The 18,261-nt window shown below is 46.6% G+C and overlaps 1 protein-coding gene across 1 annotated transcript in view; it reads right to left on the reverse strand.

Annotated features, from left to right (window-relative positions):
- Positions 1-17,123, reverse strand: part of Ae2 (anion exchange protein Ae2) — a 356,548-nt gene extending 339,425 nt beyond the window's left edge. The window contains exons 1-2 of the mRNA XM_050193754.3: positions 17,036-17,123; positions 13,090-13,136 (exon numbers count right to left, since the gene is read on the reverse strand). The gene's annotated coding sequence lies outside the window, so the exon portion shown is untranslated. The remainder of the gene's footprint in view (positions 1-13,089; positions 13,137-17,035) is intronic.
- Between the last annotated feature and the right edge of the window lie 1,138 nt (positions 17,124-18,261).

The following is an 18,261-nucleotide window of genomic DNA, read 5'->3' on the forward strand; positions in this document are numbered from 1 at the left end:
AGGCACAAGGGCGAGGCTCGACGCCGACGCGAAATGCAGGAACGGGCGCCAAAGAGCTACACTCCAAAAGAAAACTTTTGTGGTAGATAGCACGATTCCGCAGCATCACCAACTGTATTACGTGAAGAGGACATTACCTTCACGCCAAATTGTAATGTTCTGTTGTCTAGCTAATAACAATATTCCAAGAAAAATCATTACAATTATTTTAAGGCAAACCCGGCTACAAAAGTTTACGGACCACGGGATCTCAAAAAACGTTCGATTTCCGAGCAGCGCCTGTAACAGCAGTCAATAAAACCGAACATCACAATGTTGTTCGCATATATTAGTACAGGCTGTAAATGAGAATACCTGGCTGCGTTTTTCTCAGATTTCGTGTTCCGTAATATTTTGAGGCTCCCATTGTGGAGCTGAACCCGGACCGTATAATATACTGGCGTTTTAATTAACGTTTCCCAAAACATCCTGCTACCCTGACTGCGGAGCGAAACTGTGTGGGCTGCCAATGAGATATCGCGGCCGATCAGGAAAAAAAAAAAAGACTGTAGAAACCATCGACGATGTCAATGTAAGCGAATAGCCCGAACGAACGGTCTTCCTTGCCGAGTCCGACCAGCGGTCAACCAGGAAAACGCCTGAAGGGAGCTAAGACTATTTTAAAAGGCCCCTCCCCAGGTCTGGCCATTTGAGCTGACAAGTGCAGTGCAATGTGCGCTAACGATCGCGTCTGCTAACTATGACGTCCCTACGCGCCGCGAAAGAGCTTAAACTTCAAACCGTGCCGTTCTCGCGGGCGCAGCGCTCCAAAGCCGGAGAGTCGACGTCAATGGCGCAAGTGCGCCTATACGTACAGTCACGAGCAAAAGTTCGGGGACCAAAGGTGCCGCGATTTTTTTTCACAGCCTGAGCATTCCGGCTAAAATGAAGAGCGCACGCATGCGTGCGCGTGTTTTATTATACAGCGTATTAAACCAATTCCAGACCACGGAGCTGCTCTAGAAGATATTCTAATTTCTTGCTGATGCCGTGGTCTCCAAACCTTTGCTCACGACTGTACATTGCAGTGCTGCGACGTCATTCATAGTGACACGTGACTTGGAGAATTATTCAATGGAACATCACTTGTTATTTCAATCTGTTGGTTCTATAGACGAACTAAAGTTTAGAGAAATAATAGAACATATACAAACCGAATGTCTGCGAGTTCTTGTTTTACTTCATACCGCAGCAAGAGATATGCACTTCCGTTTCGTCTGTTTGTTCCCACGTTGTGCAGCCGCACGCACAGAGAACGAAACTATGTCATTTTCTACCGTGTTCCAGCGCCCCGATCATGCTCTTTCGTCCTCTCGCGCCTACTTCAGTGCTTGTGATTGTGGCACTGATTTCTAACGCTAATCAGGCGTTCTCGTGTGCAGAGCGCGCCAAAATCGTCCGCGGCGCGAAACGAGACAAAAGCAACAGCTCGTGCGCGAAACCGTCACCGGAAGTGCGCCACTCAGCAAAAATGCGAGAGAAAAAAAGACGTGGTTTTGCCAGAAAGGCGAAGCATCGATTGCGATAGCAAATTAGTAGACAGTTATGCGAAGTAAGGATGGCAGTTTTATCAGCCGTGTAAACTTGGAAACATTCGCTTACTAACTGAATTAACAAGCATGGTTTCAGCGTGCACAGGCAAACATGAACATACCACACTCGATGACCGCGGACAGCTGTCAAAACGCTGTCATGGGCAAGCTCGGCAGCAGCAGCGAGCGAAGTGACTTTCGTGCTGTCTATCACTTGAACGCCAACAGCGGCGAGAAAACAGCACGCACAAAGGTATGAGCCACCTGCAGATTGCTTTTAAGAAACGGCGCGCGCAACCGCGCTCCGCCGCGCAAAGTACGCAGTTGCTGGCGGAGTAGAAGCCGCTCCCCACCTTCCCTCCCACGCTGCCTCCCCACTTTCCTCCGTTTCGCCCGCGAGATCGAGCCTCGATGGTCAGTTCCCCTTGTGCCCAATCGGGAAATACGCAGTTTCTGCCGGCGCCCAAGGCGGCCGCCGCCGCCCCCCACCTCCCCAAGGCCTTTCGCGCGGCGGAAGACGACGCGTTTGCCCTCCGCCTTCCTCCCTCGCGCGCGCCAGATTGAGCCGCGATCCTCGGCGCCCCTCACGTGCTTTCACCCGTACACATACAGCATACGGCGAGCAGGAACGGCGTTATCGCCCTTGGACTTTATACGGAACATCACGGCGACGGCAAAAATGCGCCTAGAGTGTCCATATATTTGCTATCCCAATAAAAAGAACAAGAAAGGAGGCGGGGCCCGTGACGCATTCATCTCGAGATCCTCCGGCTCCGGTATGGGAGAACGCAGGGAATTAATTTCGCTAGCGGAGGCTAGATAGGGCAAGTGGAGGGTGTCCATGTTCGCGGTGACGCTCGCCTTCTGTAATCATGGGTTCGTGGCACTTCAAATATTTCTACCTCTGCTACTAATGAAGTACTTTGCAAAATTCTTGCGGTAGAACACTCCTTAGAGGGCATGTAACAACTTCCAGCGTATAACCAAAATTTGCTTTGTGACCCATGGTAAGGGACCCTTTAAAAATTGAAGGTATCAGTCCCTTAAAGGATGCCGAACAGAGAAGCACGGAATGAAGGTAAGGCATGAGTTACATCTTATCGGCGGGTCAGCTCTCGCGGTGCGCCGCTCGTGCGCGGAATAAACACACCTTCAAAATACTGCAACAGAAAGATGAAGAGGCGCAAGGAGCTTGCTTACCCAACAACCCACTCTTCTTGGGTTTTGCTGGGAACCTAGCGCCTCAAGCGCGGGACGCGCACCTCTCGAGTAACTCTGTTAAGAGAAGCACGCCGAGGAGGCTAGGCACTCCTGATGAAAAGCGGATGCAAAGTACGGCTTCTCCGATTAGGCGGACAACAGCCACCTCTTTAAGCTTTAACTGAACATCCCGCTGACGCATTTCGGTTCAAAATGAGCAAATCAATAAATAGGCAACTATATATACCGATTATTTCAAGGAACAAACACGGCATAATAAAATTATGCAGATCCCATGTACTGCGGGAATCCGTGTAAGCGAAGGTTTGTGTGCAGGTTGCTTTGATCGACCATAATTAGCGGTGATATTAACGGCGAAAGCTTAATTTCTTCAACGTTTAGTCTAACACGAGAGTCGTGAGTTGATGTTAAACATTACCTTGCGCGTACCACTGCTGTTTGTCTGCGTAGTACACAGAACACACAGGAAGTTGCATTTGCTTGAGGCGTTGTTGTGAGTCAAATTTCATAACCTCCGAGAGGGTTGAGCATTGTCATTGCCTCATATGACACATCGCAATGTGCAGAAGTATTAAACTTGAATTGGATTATGGGGCTGTACGCGCCAAAATCACTATAGGATTATGAGGCACGCCGTAGTGGCGGACTCCGGATTAATTTTGACACCGTGATGTTCTTTAACGTTTCCCAAAATCTAACTGCACGTGCGTTTTCTATTTCGACTCCGTCGAAAGGGCGCTGCCGCGGTCGGGATCAAATCCACGGCCTCTAGCAATGCCATAGCCGCAAAGCTACCGCGGCGGGCACAAAAGTGTTGATTTGACGGTCGACCGCTTCCGTAGTGTCGCCTGGACCCTGCGGTGCGCTTTAAGCAATCCGGATCTGCTTCTGCAGCCCTGCGTAATTTGTCCGCTTTACATATTTGCATGGTGTTTACGTTTCAGAAATAGCAGGAACGTACTGTACCGTACCTTGAACTTAAGCTTATCCAGTTTCCCCGCAACCGCTGTCGTATAGTAGTAGGGTTTCCTTGCCTTTTCACGTCACGTCCCCCCCCCCCCCTTACACTTGTATGGGAACTGCCTCTTCCCCTCCCTCCTCTCTACAGTTCTATCTGCGTCCCCTCTGGACTCGCACGTTAGTAGAAAGGAAAGGGCTGCATGTTCTGCAATGCTTTTGAAGGTGGCCACGCCAAAAGGCTAATGTGGCAACGCCCAGGGAGCTCCAAATGGCATTCTGCACATTCGACGCGGCGGGGTCCAAACGAGTTCTTCACGTCGTCTTTCCTCTCTTCTGCGCTCCTGTCATGTATACACATGCTCTGAACCAACCACCGAGGCGGTGTGCCTGACAGCAGCAGCAGCAGCAGCAGTGGGAAAGCCGAAGGAAGAGGCAAAAAAAGCTTCACTTTAAAAAGATGCATTGGCCCTGCTGCTAAAAGACACTAGTTATTGCAAAGCGCGGGGCGATACTTTGTTGTGCTGCAGTAAACGCTGTAAAGTATGCGTTGTTAATACGTGGCTCGAGGGTTGCCAAGGTCTAGCTTCTAGCGCGAGGCTCGCGTACGAACGGAACTTGGGCCTGCACCAATAGCAGGTCGGCCGAGTTGGTGATTCATGATCGATTGACAACAGCATATACAAGTACACGGCAATTAAAATGGCATTAATTAAATTTTCGGGGTTTACATTCAGAAACCGGGAAATGATCATAAGGCACGCCGTAGTGGTGGACTCAAGAGCCGCTATTTTGTAGCGATGCCTTATACCTTATTCTATGCTATTCTTATCAGTGGTGGTCGCTATAGTGGTCGCTCTGACCACTGGCCAAGCGCGAAGAGCCTGAAAAAGCATGGAATCGGAAAAGGCATCGCTACAAAATACCGGCCCAGGTTAATTCTGACCACCTGAGTTTCACTAGCGTGCGCCTGACAATGTTTTATTTACTGCACGATGCGAACATTAGAAGCAAAAGAGTCCTGAGGCACAAGTTTCGCCGCGTTCAGTGCAACATTTATAAGGGAGCTGCCATGGAGAGTGAGAGTTTCGTGGACACTGAACTGCACGAGACGTTCCAATGACATGCTAGAGCTTGACTGCCGCTGTCAAGCCACCAGGTATACCTGAGGCGAACATAAGTCGCATGCTCGAAGTTGCTCTCACGCTGCTGCCAGCGTCCGGAGGAAAGAGTGCAAGCGAAGTGACGGACGCGTTATGCAGGATTCGGGGAGGAAACGTGAACTGCAGTGGCCTTTGTTAGACTAGCGTATATTTTGAAGGCCACGCGAAGCAACGCCTTGAACGTTTTAATGAGAAGCATTCTATGCCAAGTTCAGGCACTTTTAGCCTGTCTCTTTGGCCTGTCTAGCCTCCTATACGCATACAAACTTGAGCCGCTGGATATACATATCATCATGTTCGCGATGCCGTCGTGGTCGGCCTATCGCCGTCATTCGAGCTTCGTCGATCTAGAATCTCGCCTCTGATTCTCGCGCACTATACGTGCGTTCGATCGAGGTGGCAAGCGTAAGAAGATCCGCGCGTCTCGGCAGCGAAACAACGGGTGGTGGTTGCCTCCGTTCGAAGAGCGATTCAATTTTTAACCAGTTTCCCACAAGCGTTGATTTCCGAACGCCTGACAGCAACGTGCTGCCTCCTCGTTCCTCCCGACGCTCGCACAGGAATTTCTCAAGGCCCTCCTCGTCTTTATACCAGGCCGCTGAAGCAGGCATCGAGATCGAGGCCTGCTCCTTCCTGTCACACGTGGAGTCTGCGTACGCCAACTCTGCGCGCAACTCCACCATGGCAACGTCAACAGAGTGACTCGGATCGGCGACCCCGTGCGCGCCAACCGGCTCATGACGCTTGCAAAGAAAGAAGCCCACGTCGAGAAGTGCGTCAACTTGGACTTTGCGTTTCTCATTGGTTTACTTGAACAGCTCGAGAATGGCGCAGTACTCGTGTGCAAGTGGGCGCAGAGGAAGAGAAACGTGCTCGCATTAATCGAGCAGCTAGGGTCAGAAAGAGCGCATGTCCGAGCTCCACCAATGAGCGCCTGCTCGAACCGATCGAGGAGCTCAAGAACCCGGTCGAGGCGCGCCACCGCAGGGTCGACGCCATGGCCAACAAACTGCAGAATGCTTCGCATAACTTCTATTCCCACAGCGCGTATGATTTCTTTAAATGCAGCTTTGGGGTGTCTATAATAAAGACCTTCGAATCTAACAAAAGGGGACATTCTTGCTTTTCTGAACAGGAAAGGTGGTGTTATATGTACTGTTTAAACCCTTACGAAGTGTAATGGAAAATAACGTCTTTAATGCTGACACAGTTTGTAATGGTGTTGCTAGAAGCAAGACAACGTTTCGACACGTACCAGGCTTTCCTATGTATCCAGAATCCCAAAACACATTTCTTAATCGCATACGAGAGCGCAGGCTAAGTGGCTCCAAGGGTGGCCGGTATGGATCTCTCATGGCTCGCTGGTAAAATAGATCGTAGCGCCGTACATATCGCTCCTAGGCTGAAATATGCGCCTTTCAGACAAAATAAAGGACAGCTCTGCAAACGACACCACACACACTCTTAAAGGCAAGCTCGTAGGAGTTACTTTCGCGCCGTTATGGCATACACGTTTCTCCAAAGCAGAATGCGCACACGAAATCACACTTGCGCTGGTTGGCTGTATGTGTCAGCGGAAAGCTATAGGCAGAAGGGACATACAAATAGAGAGTTTGACCTTGTTTGCACGTTCAGCGAACATTATAACTTCTTAAAGGCGCGTAAAGGGCACGCTCTTGGTTCTATCTCTCAAATATGTGGATGTAAGGACGCTTTAAAGGCTGCAAGCTTGCCCTCGGACCAAAGGTGATGGTTCTCTTTTTACAGTGCGAACTTAATCTTACTGTTGTTGATGGCGATGATGAAGGTTGAAACGCGAAGGAAAAGGTGAGTACGCCGAGTGCACGGCCTTGCTTCTCGCACATGCCTCGCAGTTCTACGATGCGTGCCATTCATCGTCAGCACTCGCCAACAACGTCACTCCCCGTGAACTACACGGACACCGTCCAGATGCGCAGTCATTCCAGCGTTCGTCGCAAGCGCAGGAAGAATCGCGAGCCCTCGGAACTACGGCAGAGTTGGGCCAGCTGCGCACGAGACAAAGGCTCTGCCGCCCGACTCGGCGGCGGCGATTCGCAGGGAGCGAGCCCCCCCCCCCCCGCCCCCACAACAATCCACATATGTGCGGGCTAGAATAAAGACTACTGTTCGCACGGACGCCTCGCAAAAGTCGTGCAACGCTGTGCCAAAGGGAAAGAAAGCGCAGCTTAGACGACAGAAAGAAAGGACACCAGAGACTTTAGGTGTGCGCCTAACTTCGATATAGCTAGACACACACATGAACGTCCTGTCGCCAAAGAACTCAATATGTCCGCGCATAAATCACGACATTACAGTGAACGCGGAGAGCCAAAGACGCACCCGCATTCGTTTTCCTTCGAGCAAATGAGCCGGGATATGTCTCTTTAGAAAAGACCACTGTCTTCATGCCGTGTGTTCGCCGGCGTCGTCTGCTCCTCCCAGAGACAGCTAAGGAGACTGTCGAGACAGCTTCCAGGCCAAGCAACGGAACGCGTTTATAGCCGTCTGGAAGACGTACGGAAGACGCTTCTCCGACATGGCGCCATCTCGCAGCGACAAAAAAAAAAGTTTAGAAAAGCACACATTATTTCTGCATTTTAAATATTTGCGCCTGCGAACCCATGCAAAACACCATGCGACTTACATTAAGGCCATAGGAAAGCGTGTCTACATTTTCTTGTGCGCAGACGACCTTTCCGTCGAGTTTCCAAAGGCACTGCTTAGCCGCGATCTTGTTTGGACAGGAAAATCGCCTGCATCGTTTTTGACTTCGATGCTGTCTTCGCGAAGCTGTCTACTTTGACGCCTTCGTGGAATTGGAAAGAGACTTAAGATGGCCGCTGACCGCTTAGCCGTCTACTTTGCCGTCTACGGCGAGTATTGGAACACAGCCAGTGACTTGTCGGACTGTGCCCCGCAGAAGATAGCAGAAGCACGTTAACAAAACAATACTACACGACATGAGACACGACATGAGAATGGTGAGTCCCAATAATATTTCAAGAAACACGTGAACATGAATAGGAAAACTAACAAAGCAAAGCAGCCAAATATCACCGCAAACATTAACAGATCCCCTTGTTGATAATATCTTAGTGGGCGTTTAGAACTGATGAAATGATGCTTCGCAGACAGAGTGTAGAAAGTATCATCATCTTCATCATCCTGTTCTTTGTCCACTGCAGGACGAAGGGCCCTCCCTGCGATCTCCAATTACCCCTGTCCTGCGCCAACCGAAGCCAACTAGCGCCCGCGAATTTCCTAATTTCATCACTCCACCTAGTCTTCTGCCGTCCTCGACCGCGTTTCCCTTCTCATGGTACCCATTCTGTAACCCTAAGGGTCCAACGGTTATCTAACAGGCGCATTACGTACGTGGACCTGTCCAGCTCCATTTTTTTTTCTTTTGATGTCAATTGGAATATCGTCTATACCCGTTTGGTCTCTGATGCAAACCGCTCTTTTTCTGTCTCTTAACGTTACGCCTAGCAATCTTCGTTCCATCGCTCTTTGCGCGGTCCTTAACTTTTTCTCAAGCTTTTTTTGTCATTCTCCAAGTCTCTGCCCCATATGTCAGCACTGGTAAAATGCACTGATTGTACACCTTCCTTTTCAATGATAATGGTAAGCTTCCAGTCAGGAACTGGCAATGTCTGCCGTATGCGATCCAACACATTTTTATTCTTCTGTGAATTTCCTTCTCATGATCAGGGTTCCCTGTGATTAATTGACCTAGGTAAACGTACTCCTTCACAGACTCTAGAGGCCGACTGGTGATCCTAAACTCTTGTTCCTTTGTCCGGCTATTTATCATTATCTGTTTCTTCTGCATATTAATCTTCAATCCCACTCTTGCACTCTCTCTGTTAAGGTCCTCAATCAGTTGTTGTAACTCGTCTGCATTGTTGCTGAATAGAACAATGTCATCGGCAAACCGAAGGTTGCCGAGATATTCGCCGTCGATCCTTACTCCTGAGCCTTCCCAGTTTAACAGCTTGAATATTTCTGCCAAGCAAGCAGTGAATAGCATTGGAGATATTGTGTCTCCCTGTCTGACACCTTTCTTTATAGGGATCTCCCTGCTTTTCTTGTGTAGAATTAAGGTAGCTGTGGAATCTCTGTAGACATTTTCCAAGGTATTTACGTAAGCGTTCTGCACTCCTTGATTACGTAATGCCTCTATGAATGCTGGTATCTCTACTGAATCAAATGCCTTTTCGTAATCTATGAAAGCCATATCATCATCATCATCATCATCAGCCTGATTACGCCCACTGCAGGGCAAAGGCCTCTCCCATACTTCTCCAACTACCCCGGTCATGTACTAATTGTGGCCATGTTGACCCTCCAAACTTCCTAATCTCATCTGCCCACCTAACTTTCTGTCGCCCCCTGCTACGCTTCCCTTCCCTCGGAATCCAGTCCGTAACCCTTAATGACCATCGGTTATCTTCCCTCCTCATTACATGTCCTGCCCATGCCCATTTCTTTTTCTTGATTTCAACTAAGATGTCATTAACGCGCGTTTGTTCCCTCACCCAATCTGCTCTTTTCTTATCCCTTAACGTTACACCTATCATTTTTCTTTCCATAGCTCGTTGCGTCGTCCTCAATTTAAGTAGAACCCTTTTCGTAAGCCTCCAGGTTTCTGCCCCGTACGTGAGTACTGGTAAGACACAGCTGTTATACACTTTTCTCTTGAGGGATAATGGCAACCTGCTGTTCATGATCTGCGAATGCCTGCCAAACGCACCCCAGCCCATTCTTATTCTTCTGATTATTTCACTCTCATGATCTGGATCAGCAGTCACTACCTGTCCTAAGTAGATGTATTCTCTTACCACTTCCAGTGCCTCGCTACCTATCGTAAACTGCTGTTCCCTTCCGAGACTGTTAAACATTACTTTAGTTTTCTGCAGATTCATTTTTAGTCCCACCCTTCTGCTCTGCCTCTCCAGATCAGTGAGCATGCATTGCAGTTGGTCCCCTGAGTTACTAAGCAAGGCAATATCATCAGCGAAGCGCAAGTTACTAAGGTATTCTCCATTTACTCTTATCCCCAATTCTTCCCAATCCAGGTCTCTGAATACCTCCTGTAAACACGCTGTGAATAGCATTGGAGAGATCGTATCTCCCTGCCTGACGCCTTTCTTTATTGGGATTTTGTTGCTTTCTTTATGGAGGAGTACAGTGGCTGTGGAGCCGCTATAGATATCTTTCAGTATTTTTACATACGGCTCGTCTACACCCTGATTCCGCAATGCCTCCATGACTGCTGAGGTTTCGACTGAATCAAAGCCATATAGAGAGGCTTATTGTACTCTGCGGATTTCTCAATAACCTGATTAATGACATGGATGTGATCCATTGTAGAGTATCCATTGTAGAGTATAGTTAGCGTTAAAAAAAAGATAAGAGTGTCTGGGCATAAGAATTTGAAAGAATAAATCACCAAGAAAGTGTATCTAGGAGTATATGCGAACTTCATTCACTCTAGCAAACGCTGCTCTAGAGTTTTCTAGCCTTTACGACGTCGTTTCTTCTTATCTTACAATGTTTTTATTATTTTGCTGTTAAGTGAACAGGAGTAGCCGTCCCCATTAAAGGGTGACTACATCTCTAATTTTCATTCCGATACAAAAAGAAAAAAAAAGAGGCAATTGAAGTAGACGAAATATATTTTGTCTTGCAGACATGCTGATATAATAACCGACATTCTTACGCATTTGCGTCAAGATCACGTTTACTATCGGTTTCTAGGTAAATGAACATTGATAAAAAGTGATACCGTATCTAAAAAACTAGACAAGAGCACGGTCAAGCATTTTACGAATTGAAAATGGGATTAAAGGGCAACTACGGCGTTCCTTTTTTTTTTCTTTTTTTAGCTCTATTAGGATATTGTCTTTTTCAAATGGTACTGACAGTTCTGTAACCAGTAAGGTGGTTCAAGTTGCTTAAAAACACATCAATAATCTAAAATAAGCGATAAACGAGGTACCGAAACCGAAGCGGGTAGCTGCTTCGTGTGACTCAATGGGGGGGGAAGGGAAAACGCCTGTGTCCCGTGCATTGGGGGCACGTTAGAGATCCCCTGGAGGTAAAAATCAGTCCGGAGTCCCGCATTACGGCGTGCCTCATAATCAGATTGTGATTTTGGCACGTAACACCTCAAAATTCTACTGAAATGCTTCCTGTGACGTCACGATGAGTCGATGAAGTCAGACCCTACACTACTGTAAATACGCAGCACACGTGGTGCTAACGCCAAAAAAAAAAAAAAAAAGAAGGAAAGAAGAAAGCGAAGTTGACGATGTCTTCTGGTGGCCCGAGGAGCTCTTTCCAGCTCTTTCGAACTAGACAGGTGAGATTTAGGTGACGATTTCAGCGCTGAAGTTTCAGCGCGTTTGTTTTTGACCCGCCGCCACCGCACGAGGCAGTTGACGTGCCCAAGTTCAACGCATTGTGCTGCGGCAAGACGAAGAGAAGCACCGGTTATCACATCTGTCAAAACGATGATTGTCGTCCATTGTCTCGTAGAAACAGAAGCCAGCTTCGTCGTTTCTGGGCAAAGTGGCGGTGCAGTCTCTGACGTCACAAACACAGGGTGGCCATTAAAACGCCATACATTTGTGGGCATGAGTCGGTAACACGCAAATAATCCTTAAAATTCACTTTCAGGAAAACTGAATTACTTGCAGACATATCGTTTGGCACAAATAATCACAGTGCAAAAAAGAACGCATATTGAAAATTTTATCAAGGTCAGCAGACATAGAGAAATCGCTGGAGTTGCCCTTAAGTATCGTGTATTATAAAGTATACAAGAAAATTTGTTTTAAGCTTTTACGTTTTTCACAAACGACAGTCAGAAGAAATTACCAAGTGTGCGGCTGCATCTTCAGAGAAAAGAATAGCTGCGCAGCCACAGTTGCCAACATTTATAATGTGAAAGCGGGGGTGCAGTTCTAACTTTATCCCCTTCTTGTGAAGATCTCTCTCTCTCTTCGAATATTTTCCGCTGTGAGATGGGCTCCGGTGACATCTTGGTTTCTTCTACCTGTCCGTTGCGTGCAAGCGTAAGTGTCCTTGTACTCGTCAAAAGACTGCAGAAGGAGACGGCAGGAACGCGGCGGGGAGTCGAACCCGTGACCTCGCGCTCTGCAGCGGAGCGCCACAGCCACACCAAGGCGAGTGTAATTTCGCATACCACGACGCATAAACACATCAATGCTCTCTGTTATAGTTGTCTCAATAGACCTGTGCCAGTAAACATAATGGTGGCATTCTTAATTTTTATTCACTAATGTGCGAAACTATCCAACAACGAATCAAACATTGTCCTATTCGATTCGTTATTCGTCGTTCACACAGCCAGACTTTTCCGGCTAAACATGATCACTCGCAATAAAATGTTGCTTAGACACGGCATTCAGCAGTAAGTATAGCTTCGTATAATTACACATTCAGCACCCTTCGTCCTCTCATCGGATTAAATCATCTGACGCGACCATTCCAACTGGAGAAATTATTTCTTTCTCTTTCTCTATCTCTCTATCTCTTCTATCGCCGCAGACGATGCTTGGCCGCGAAGGCATACACCGATATTATATGGCCCTCATGATTACCGTTGCAAACTTTATATGATAATGCATGACCGCGTATGCTCCGAAGAGCCCGAGTTTGCGAACAATTTGTTTAGTTCTTTCTAACTCTAGCTTTGTACTTTTTGATAAATATATGTTGTATAATGTGCAGTGTAATCACAGAAATGTTCTCTTTTTGTGATTACCAGGATGTGAAAATTGTTTGATATTAATAATACAAAGGCTGTAGATTATTCGCAAACTATTCGACAAATTTTCGACTCAATTCGTTTCTGGCACAATTCCACTTGTATCTGATTCGACCTCAAATTTTCTATTCACAGATCCCTATTTATTATTATTACTACTACTACTACTACTACTACTACTACTACTACTACTACTGAGATACGAAGTTGTGTACATTGTTTTTTGTTGTTTTTCGTAATCTTTCGATTTTTGGCGATTATCATTTTAAAAATTGATGGTCAAAATAAAAAATTCTCCAGGCTTTCAAGATTACTGGCCCAATTTGAGACTTCACAAATATTCAGAGCAGAATTCACTCACCGAGAAGAGGGGACGACAATGATGTTCAACCCTTGGTCGATAATGAACTGAAAAAAAAGACAAGTTACTAAAGATAAACAGCCGCTGGAAAATTGCCCACGCAAAAATAATAATAAAATGACATAAAAGGAAAAAGAAAAGTGCCCTGGAACTCTCGAAAAGGCAGCATTACGCACACAAAAACATTCACGCGCAAATTAAACCATTTCACAATTCCCGCCCATACTCGCAAAAAGAAAAACCGCCACAGCGATGGCAGACGGCGCTAACGTAGGAGAAACTCTGAATACGGGCCTATATGATTTGACAGAAATATCAGCCCGGTCAATTTTCTCTTTCTTTTACGGCTAAAGGCGCGTTTGTTAGTGGCACGAGCATCCAGTGACACTCTTGCTTCTTGCGCAGTACTTCCGTTCCACCTCCTGAGACGACCGGGAACGAAAGTCAAAATAAATCAGAAAAAAAAAAACATAGCACAGTACAACATTCATAGGTTTCATTATACAGGATATTTCAGCTAACTTTAGCCAGAGTTAAAAAATGTGCGAATGCCACGTAACTGGACAGAGCAAAGGCAATGTTGTTTGCCGTCGCTTGGAGATACTCAAATTATTTCTTTTTCATTCCGCTTAATTAGATAATGAGTATTAATTTCTCAAATTATACGGAAAGTGTCGATGAGAGAATTGTAGAGCTACATGAAAAACTCCCGATACAGCTTTCTGTTGCTCAATACATGCTACATAAAATTGTTTTTCCGAGCATTAAAAGAAGCCATCGAATACACGCGAAGTGGCTAGAGCGGCCAGTCGCGCGGCAATTTCGCGTGCATACACAGGCTTCTTTCACGCCCGGAAAAACACTTTGGTGTAGCACGCATTCAGCAACAGAAAGCTGTATCGGGAGTTTTTCATGTCGTTCTACAATTTTCTCATCGACACTTTTCACCTAATTATAATATCTGAGAAGTTGATTAATTAAGACTAATGATCTAAATAGGCGGAATGAAAAAGCATAGTTTGAGTATGTCCAAGCGGCCGCAAACAACATTACTTTTGTTCTGTCCAGCTACGTAGCATTCGCATATTTTAAAACTCTGGCTGAAGTTAGCTGGGACACCCTGTAGATATATCAGAGCGTACGTTTAGTTACAAGCTGAGCTACTGAAGTGTCTGGAACAATTAGAATTAATTAGAAATCACTGATTACAGCACCCCAAAGCACCGAATCGTAGACCTTAGAGATCCGTCAGGTGAGCACGACTTCGGCGAAATTCTTGGAAACCCGGAAGTATAAAGCGGAAGTAGTGGCGTCACTAATGATGTCCAACACAAGGCGGGACGATATTTAATCGGCTAATTAAAGGAAACAGTTGCCTGGCATAATTTCAACATCTGCCGAGCAGAGCGGATGTGACGTTACTCCCTCCTCTATCGCTTCTCTCCCGGCGCTTACCTGTTCGCTCGCTCGCTTGCTCGCAACAGCTGCGCGCGCGCGCTCGTTACGTGTTCTGACGTCAGCATCGGAGAAGGTGCGTAACGTGCGCTTCGTGCGCCGCTCGCTAGGGGGGCCAGGGTGAAGATGTTCGCTCGCTTAAACTAAGGAACGCCGAGGTGCGAGTGCCACTAAGAGACACCTAAGTCAAAGATGAGGGTCGCCTGCCATTTCTTTTTGCTGTCTTGTGCCGTTGTATTAAAAAAAAAATGTTTTTATCAGTCATATACGTCTGAAGGGGGGTCATATACGTCTGAAGACACCCGGACATTGTCGATATCCTCGCCTTCCTCGACTACACCCGGGGGGTGCCAGACGATCTAGCTACGCCACTGCAAGGCACATTAACTTACAACGAATTTTGAAACTAGCACCAGTTTTAAGATAAGCGCTGTTTAACTTGCGCTAAATATGCACTGTTGTTCCACAAACGTTTTCAACAAAACGCCTTTTTACGCATTGAAGTTCAAAAATTATTGGTACACCAATGTACTTCGTCATAAACTTTGGGAACGCATATCTCGAAACCGGAATCATCCTCACACTTGGTTCCAAGAGGATATGACTTTATAAGTCACCGGCTACAATTCGTAAATTGTCATATGTGCCCTGAAGTGGTTTTAAAATTAGCGAACTTGGTTATTAGTCAATATCCATGCTAATTTTTCGTGCAAACAATGTCCGCCTCTGAGTAATCTAGCTTTACAAGTAGAATTGTACTACATACCATCGGTGGGGTTTAACATTTCTGTTCACGATAAAAAAAGAACATTACTCCCTACATCTCTCTCCCCCTCGTTTTTTTCTCTATTTCTTTTCTGGCGGCCTGTGAGCTGGTTACTTCAAACACAGCAACTGTAGCTTCTTAAGCTGTGGAGACGGTAACATTTTTAAGCTATGAACTCCTGGTGAACTCGACAGGTTTAGAAGGATTACTTTCATCGAAAACGGGGCACGATGCTTGGCTGATTCATTTACAAGAAGCAGCAGTGACCAAGGCCAATGCGTTGAACCGCAGTGCAGCCAGAAGCACATCGTACTCCAATCACAGATGCGGTCACAGCGCGCATGAACCGCACACTCCGCTAGCCGTTCCCCATCGCCCCATCTCAGTTGCTCGTTTACTGATCCTTTCGTTAAACGCTAGAAGCGCGCGAGCAGCGCTTTACGGCTATCGCAAAGTTTCGCAACGCCAAGGTTTACTATAATTAGATTACGCGACGACTGCAAAGGACACGGATGTTTAGGTCTGCGCTGCACGGTCGCATAAAAATAAAGCAGAAGACAGCTGAAAGAAATACGTGTGTGCTCGTGCTGAACTTTTCGAGATGTTTGGCCGAATCCGGCACTACGCACAGAGCGGGAAACACCAAATGACATTTCAATACCGCTATAGCAGACAACAGATAGGCGATTCAAGATCATTCAAGATTAGATGCAACACACAGCGCATAAGCATTGGGCTGTACTAGCAACGGCCGATGACAAGAAAGCACTCTTGCAGCTCTTACCCCTGAAAACACACGGTTCTACTGGCGTCACCTCTCAGTAGGCTCTGTCGGCTCGATGGTGCGCTTACTTAACGCGAGACGTTTATTTGCAAGCGCTTCCAAAAACCGGTTGGAGACTGGTGCCATGCGCGAACCTCAGACGGCGCATGAACGAGACGCAATACGCAAATGAGGCGTGCGTGCAGGAGAGAACATGTGGCGCGTCTGTCGTACAAGCGTCGCTGAATCTCAAAACCGAGCGGGTCGCTTCTCCGCGGGTGAGAGCGGCCAGTGGAGGGCGTCCTGCCGCTAGGTTCCCAACGGCGCCGACGCTAGCTGTCGGCAAGTTTCGAAAGGATACACAGGAAAGAATAGGAGAAGAAAAGAAAGAAAAAGAGAAATACTGAAGAGACGCCGAAGAAACGCAATCATACGCGAACCGCAGCTAATGTATCCCGTGTACGTGAAATACGTGCACCACGTTGAGGCAAAAAGTGAAAGTTGAAAAAAATGCACATGAAAATAAGTATGACAGTCGACATACTGAAGTTGCGGAGGAAAGCTGCAACAGCATGTTTTATACTGCTTGCGCGAATCAAAATGCCGCGTGGCAGCTTTGCTTTCTCTTGACAACTGAAAGCAACAATGGCCAGTAATGTACTAAACAAACAAGGAAAAGTAAAATCTAAGCGCGCGGAATTTAACTACGTTTAAGATGCTGCACAAGAACGCTTCACAATACTTCTTCATATTAGTTTCAAATTGATCCTGCGCGCCAACCAGAGAAAGCCGTCACAACATCACGCAGTGTAATTTTTTTACATTTTTCTTCTACTTTCAAGACACCGGGAAACTGTTCACATTTCCTCGAGCGCCCCGATCCCTTTCTCCAAATACCGGCTGATCAATTCGGAAGCGTACAAGCAACAGGAGCTCCCAAGAACGAACCCTAGAATACTCACCGGAATGACACACTGGCTAGCGGCGACTCTGAATGACAAGTTATCCTATACCAGACTCAAGGCACATTGTTACATTCATTAGACGAGTGCTCTGCGAGGGCAAGACAACAAAAGCACATGACGTTATGCGATTGGTCCCGTATATCACGTGACTGCCACAACTGGTGCTCGCCACCGAGCGGTTCTTGGAGAAAGTACATAAATTAGCAGAACAAAATTTCTACAAGAACATATCATGATTTCATGTCACAATTTTTCAAAAGTAGTTAATGCTCATTTCATATTACTCAGAAAAAAAGCCTCGTTGTATGGGACGAAGCCAATTTGACGCTAGTTTAGTGTGCATGTCGGAAACATTGAAACTGGGTTTGCGAACGGTGCTGTGCTCTCACTACATTTGCACTCTGAGACAGTGGTTGTAGAAAGCGTGTTGAGGGCGCTGCGAGCGAAATGGCTATTTGTGGGTTCTTGACAGTGGCGCGTTCAGCGCACTTTTTCCTGCGTAGTGAGATGTAGTGCTCAAGCCCATACGCTTTTACGCGAGGTTCTATATTAAACCTAAGAGTTTGTGCTGCCCTGTGCAGGCCATTCAAGGTCCTGTGGTATCATGATACATTCCTATCGCTTTGGCATCTTCGCTAGCGTCGTCTGCTAGCGAGCTCGCGCCCGTCGAATCAATGCGAGGTTTGTTGCCCGTGGACTCTGCCACTTCTTACACAAGATCTACAGGGTGCGCTTTTCCTTTTTTGCGATAGCGATTTTTCGATAGAATAAATATCTAAAATCGCATATTGCACAATCCGGCCTGTTCAGGTAGAATACAGGAAGACGGGGCCATCGCTTGCACGACAAATCGCAGTAACCACGTGCACATTAAACGCACCAGACGGAAACTCGAACCTTATAGATTTCTTTTAAAAAATGTAGGCATTTCGGAAATTTCGTCTTATTAACTTAAACAGATTGTGATTCACTATGCACTTTTCCTTGCAGGTCCTAAATTTATTCTTTATGTACTTAAAATGCGGGCCGAAGGGCCCATTTCGGGCATTCTTGCAATCTTTTATAAAGTAACTTTACACTTATTCAGAGTTGCTTTGTTAACTATTCTTGGCAATCTTGTGTCCAACTATAACTGGCTAAAATATTTCGGCATGCGATAACAACCGCGAAGTGTCGTAGAAAAGTGATGTCGAATTTACAAAAATTGCATTTTTATCACGTTT

Source organism: Dermacentor andersoni, chromosome 1 (assembly GCF_023375885.2).
Source record: "Dermacentor andersoni chromosome 1, qqDerAnde1_hic_scaffold, whole genome shotgun sequence".
Lineage (NCBI taxonomy): Eukaryota > Metazoa > Arthropoda > Arachnida > Ixodida > Ixodidae > Dermacentor > Dermacentor andersoni.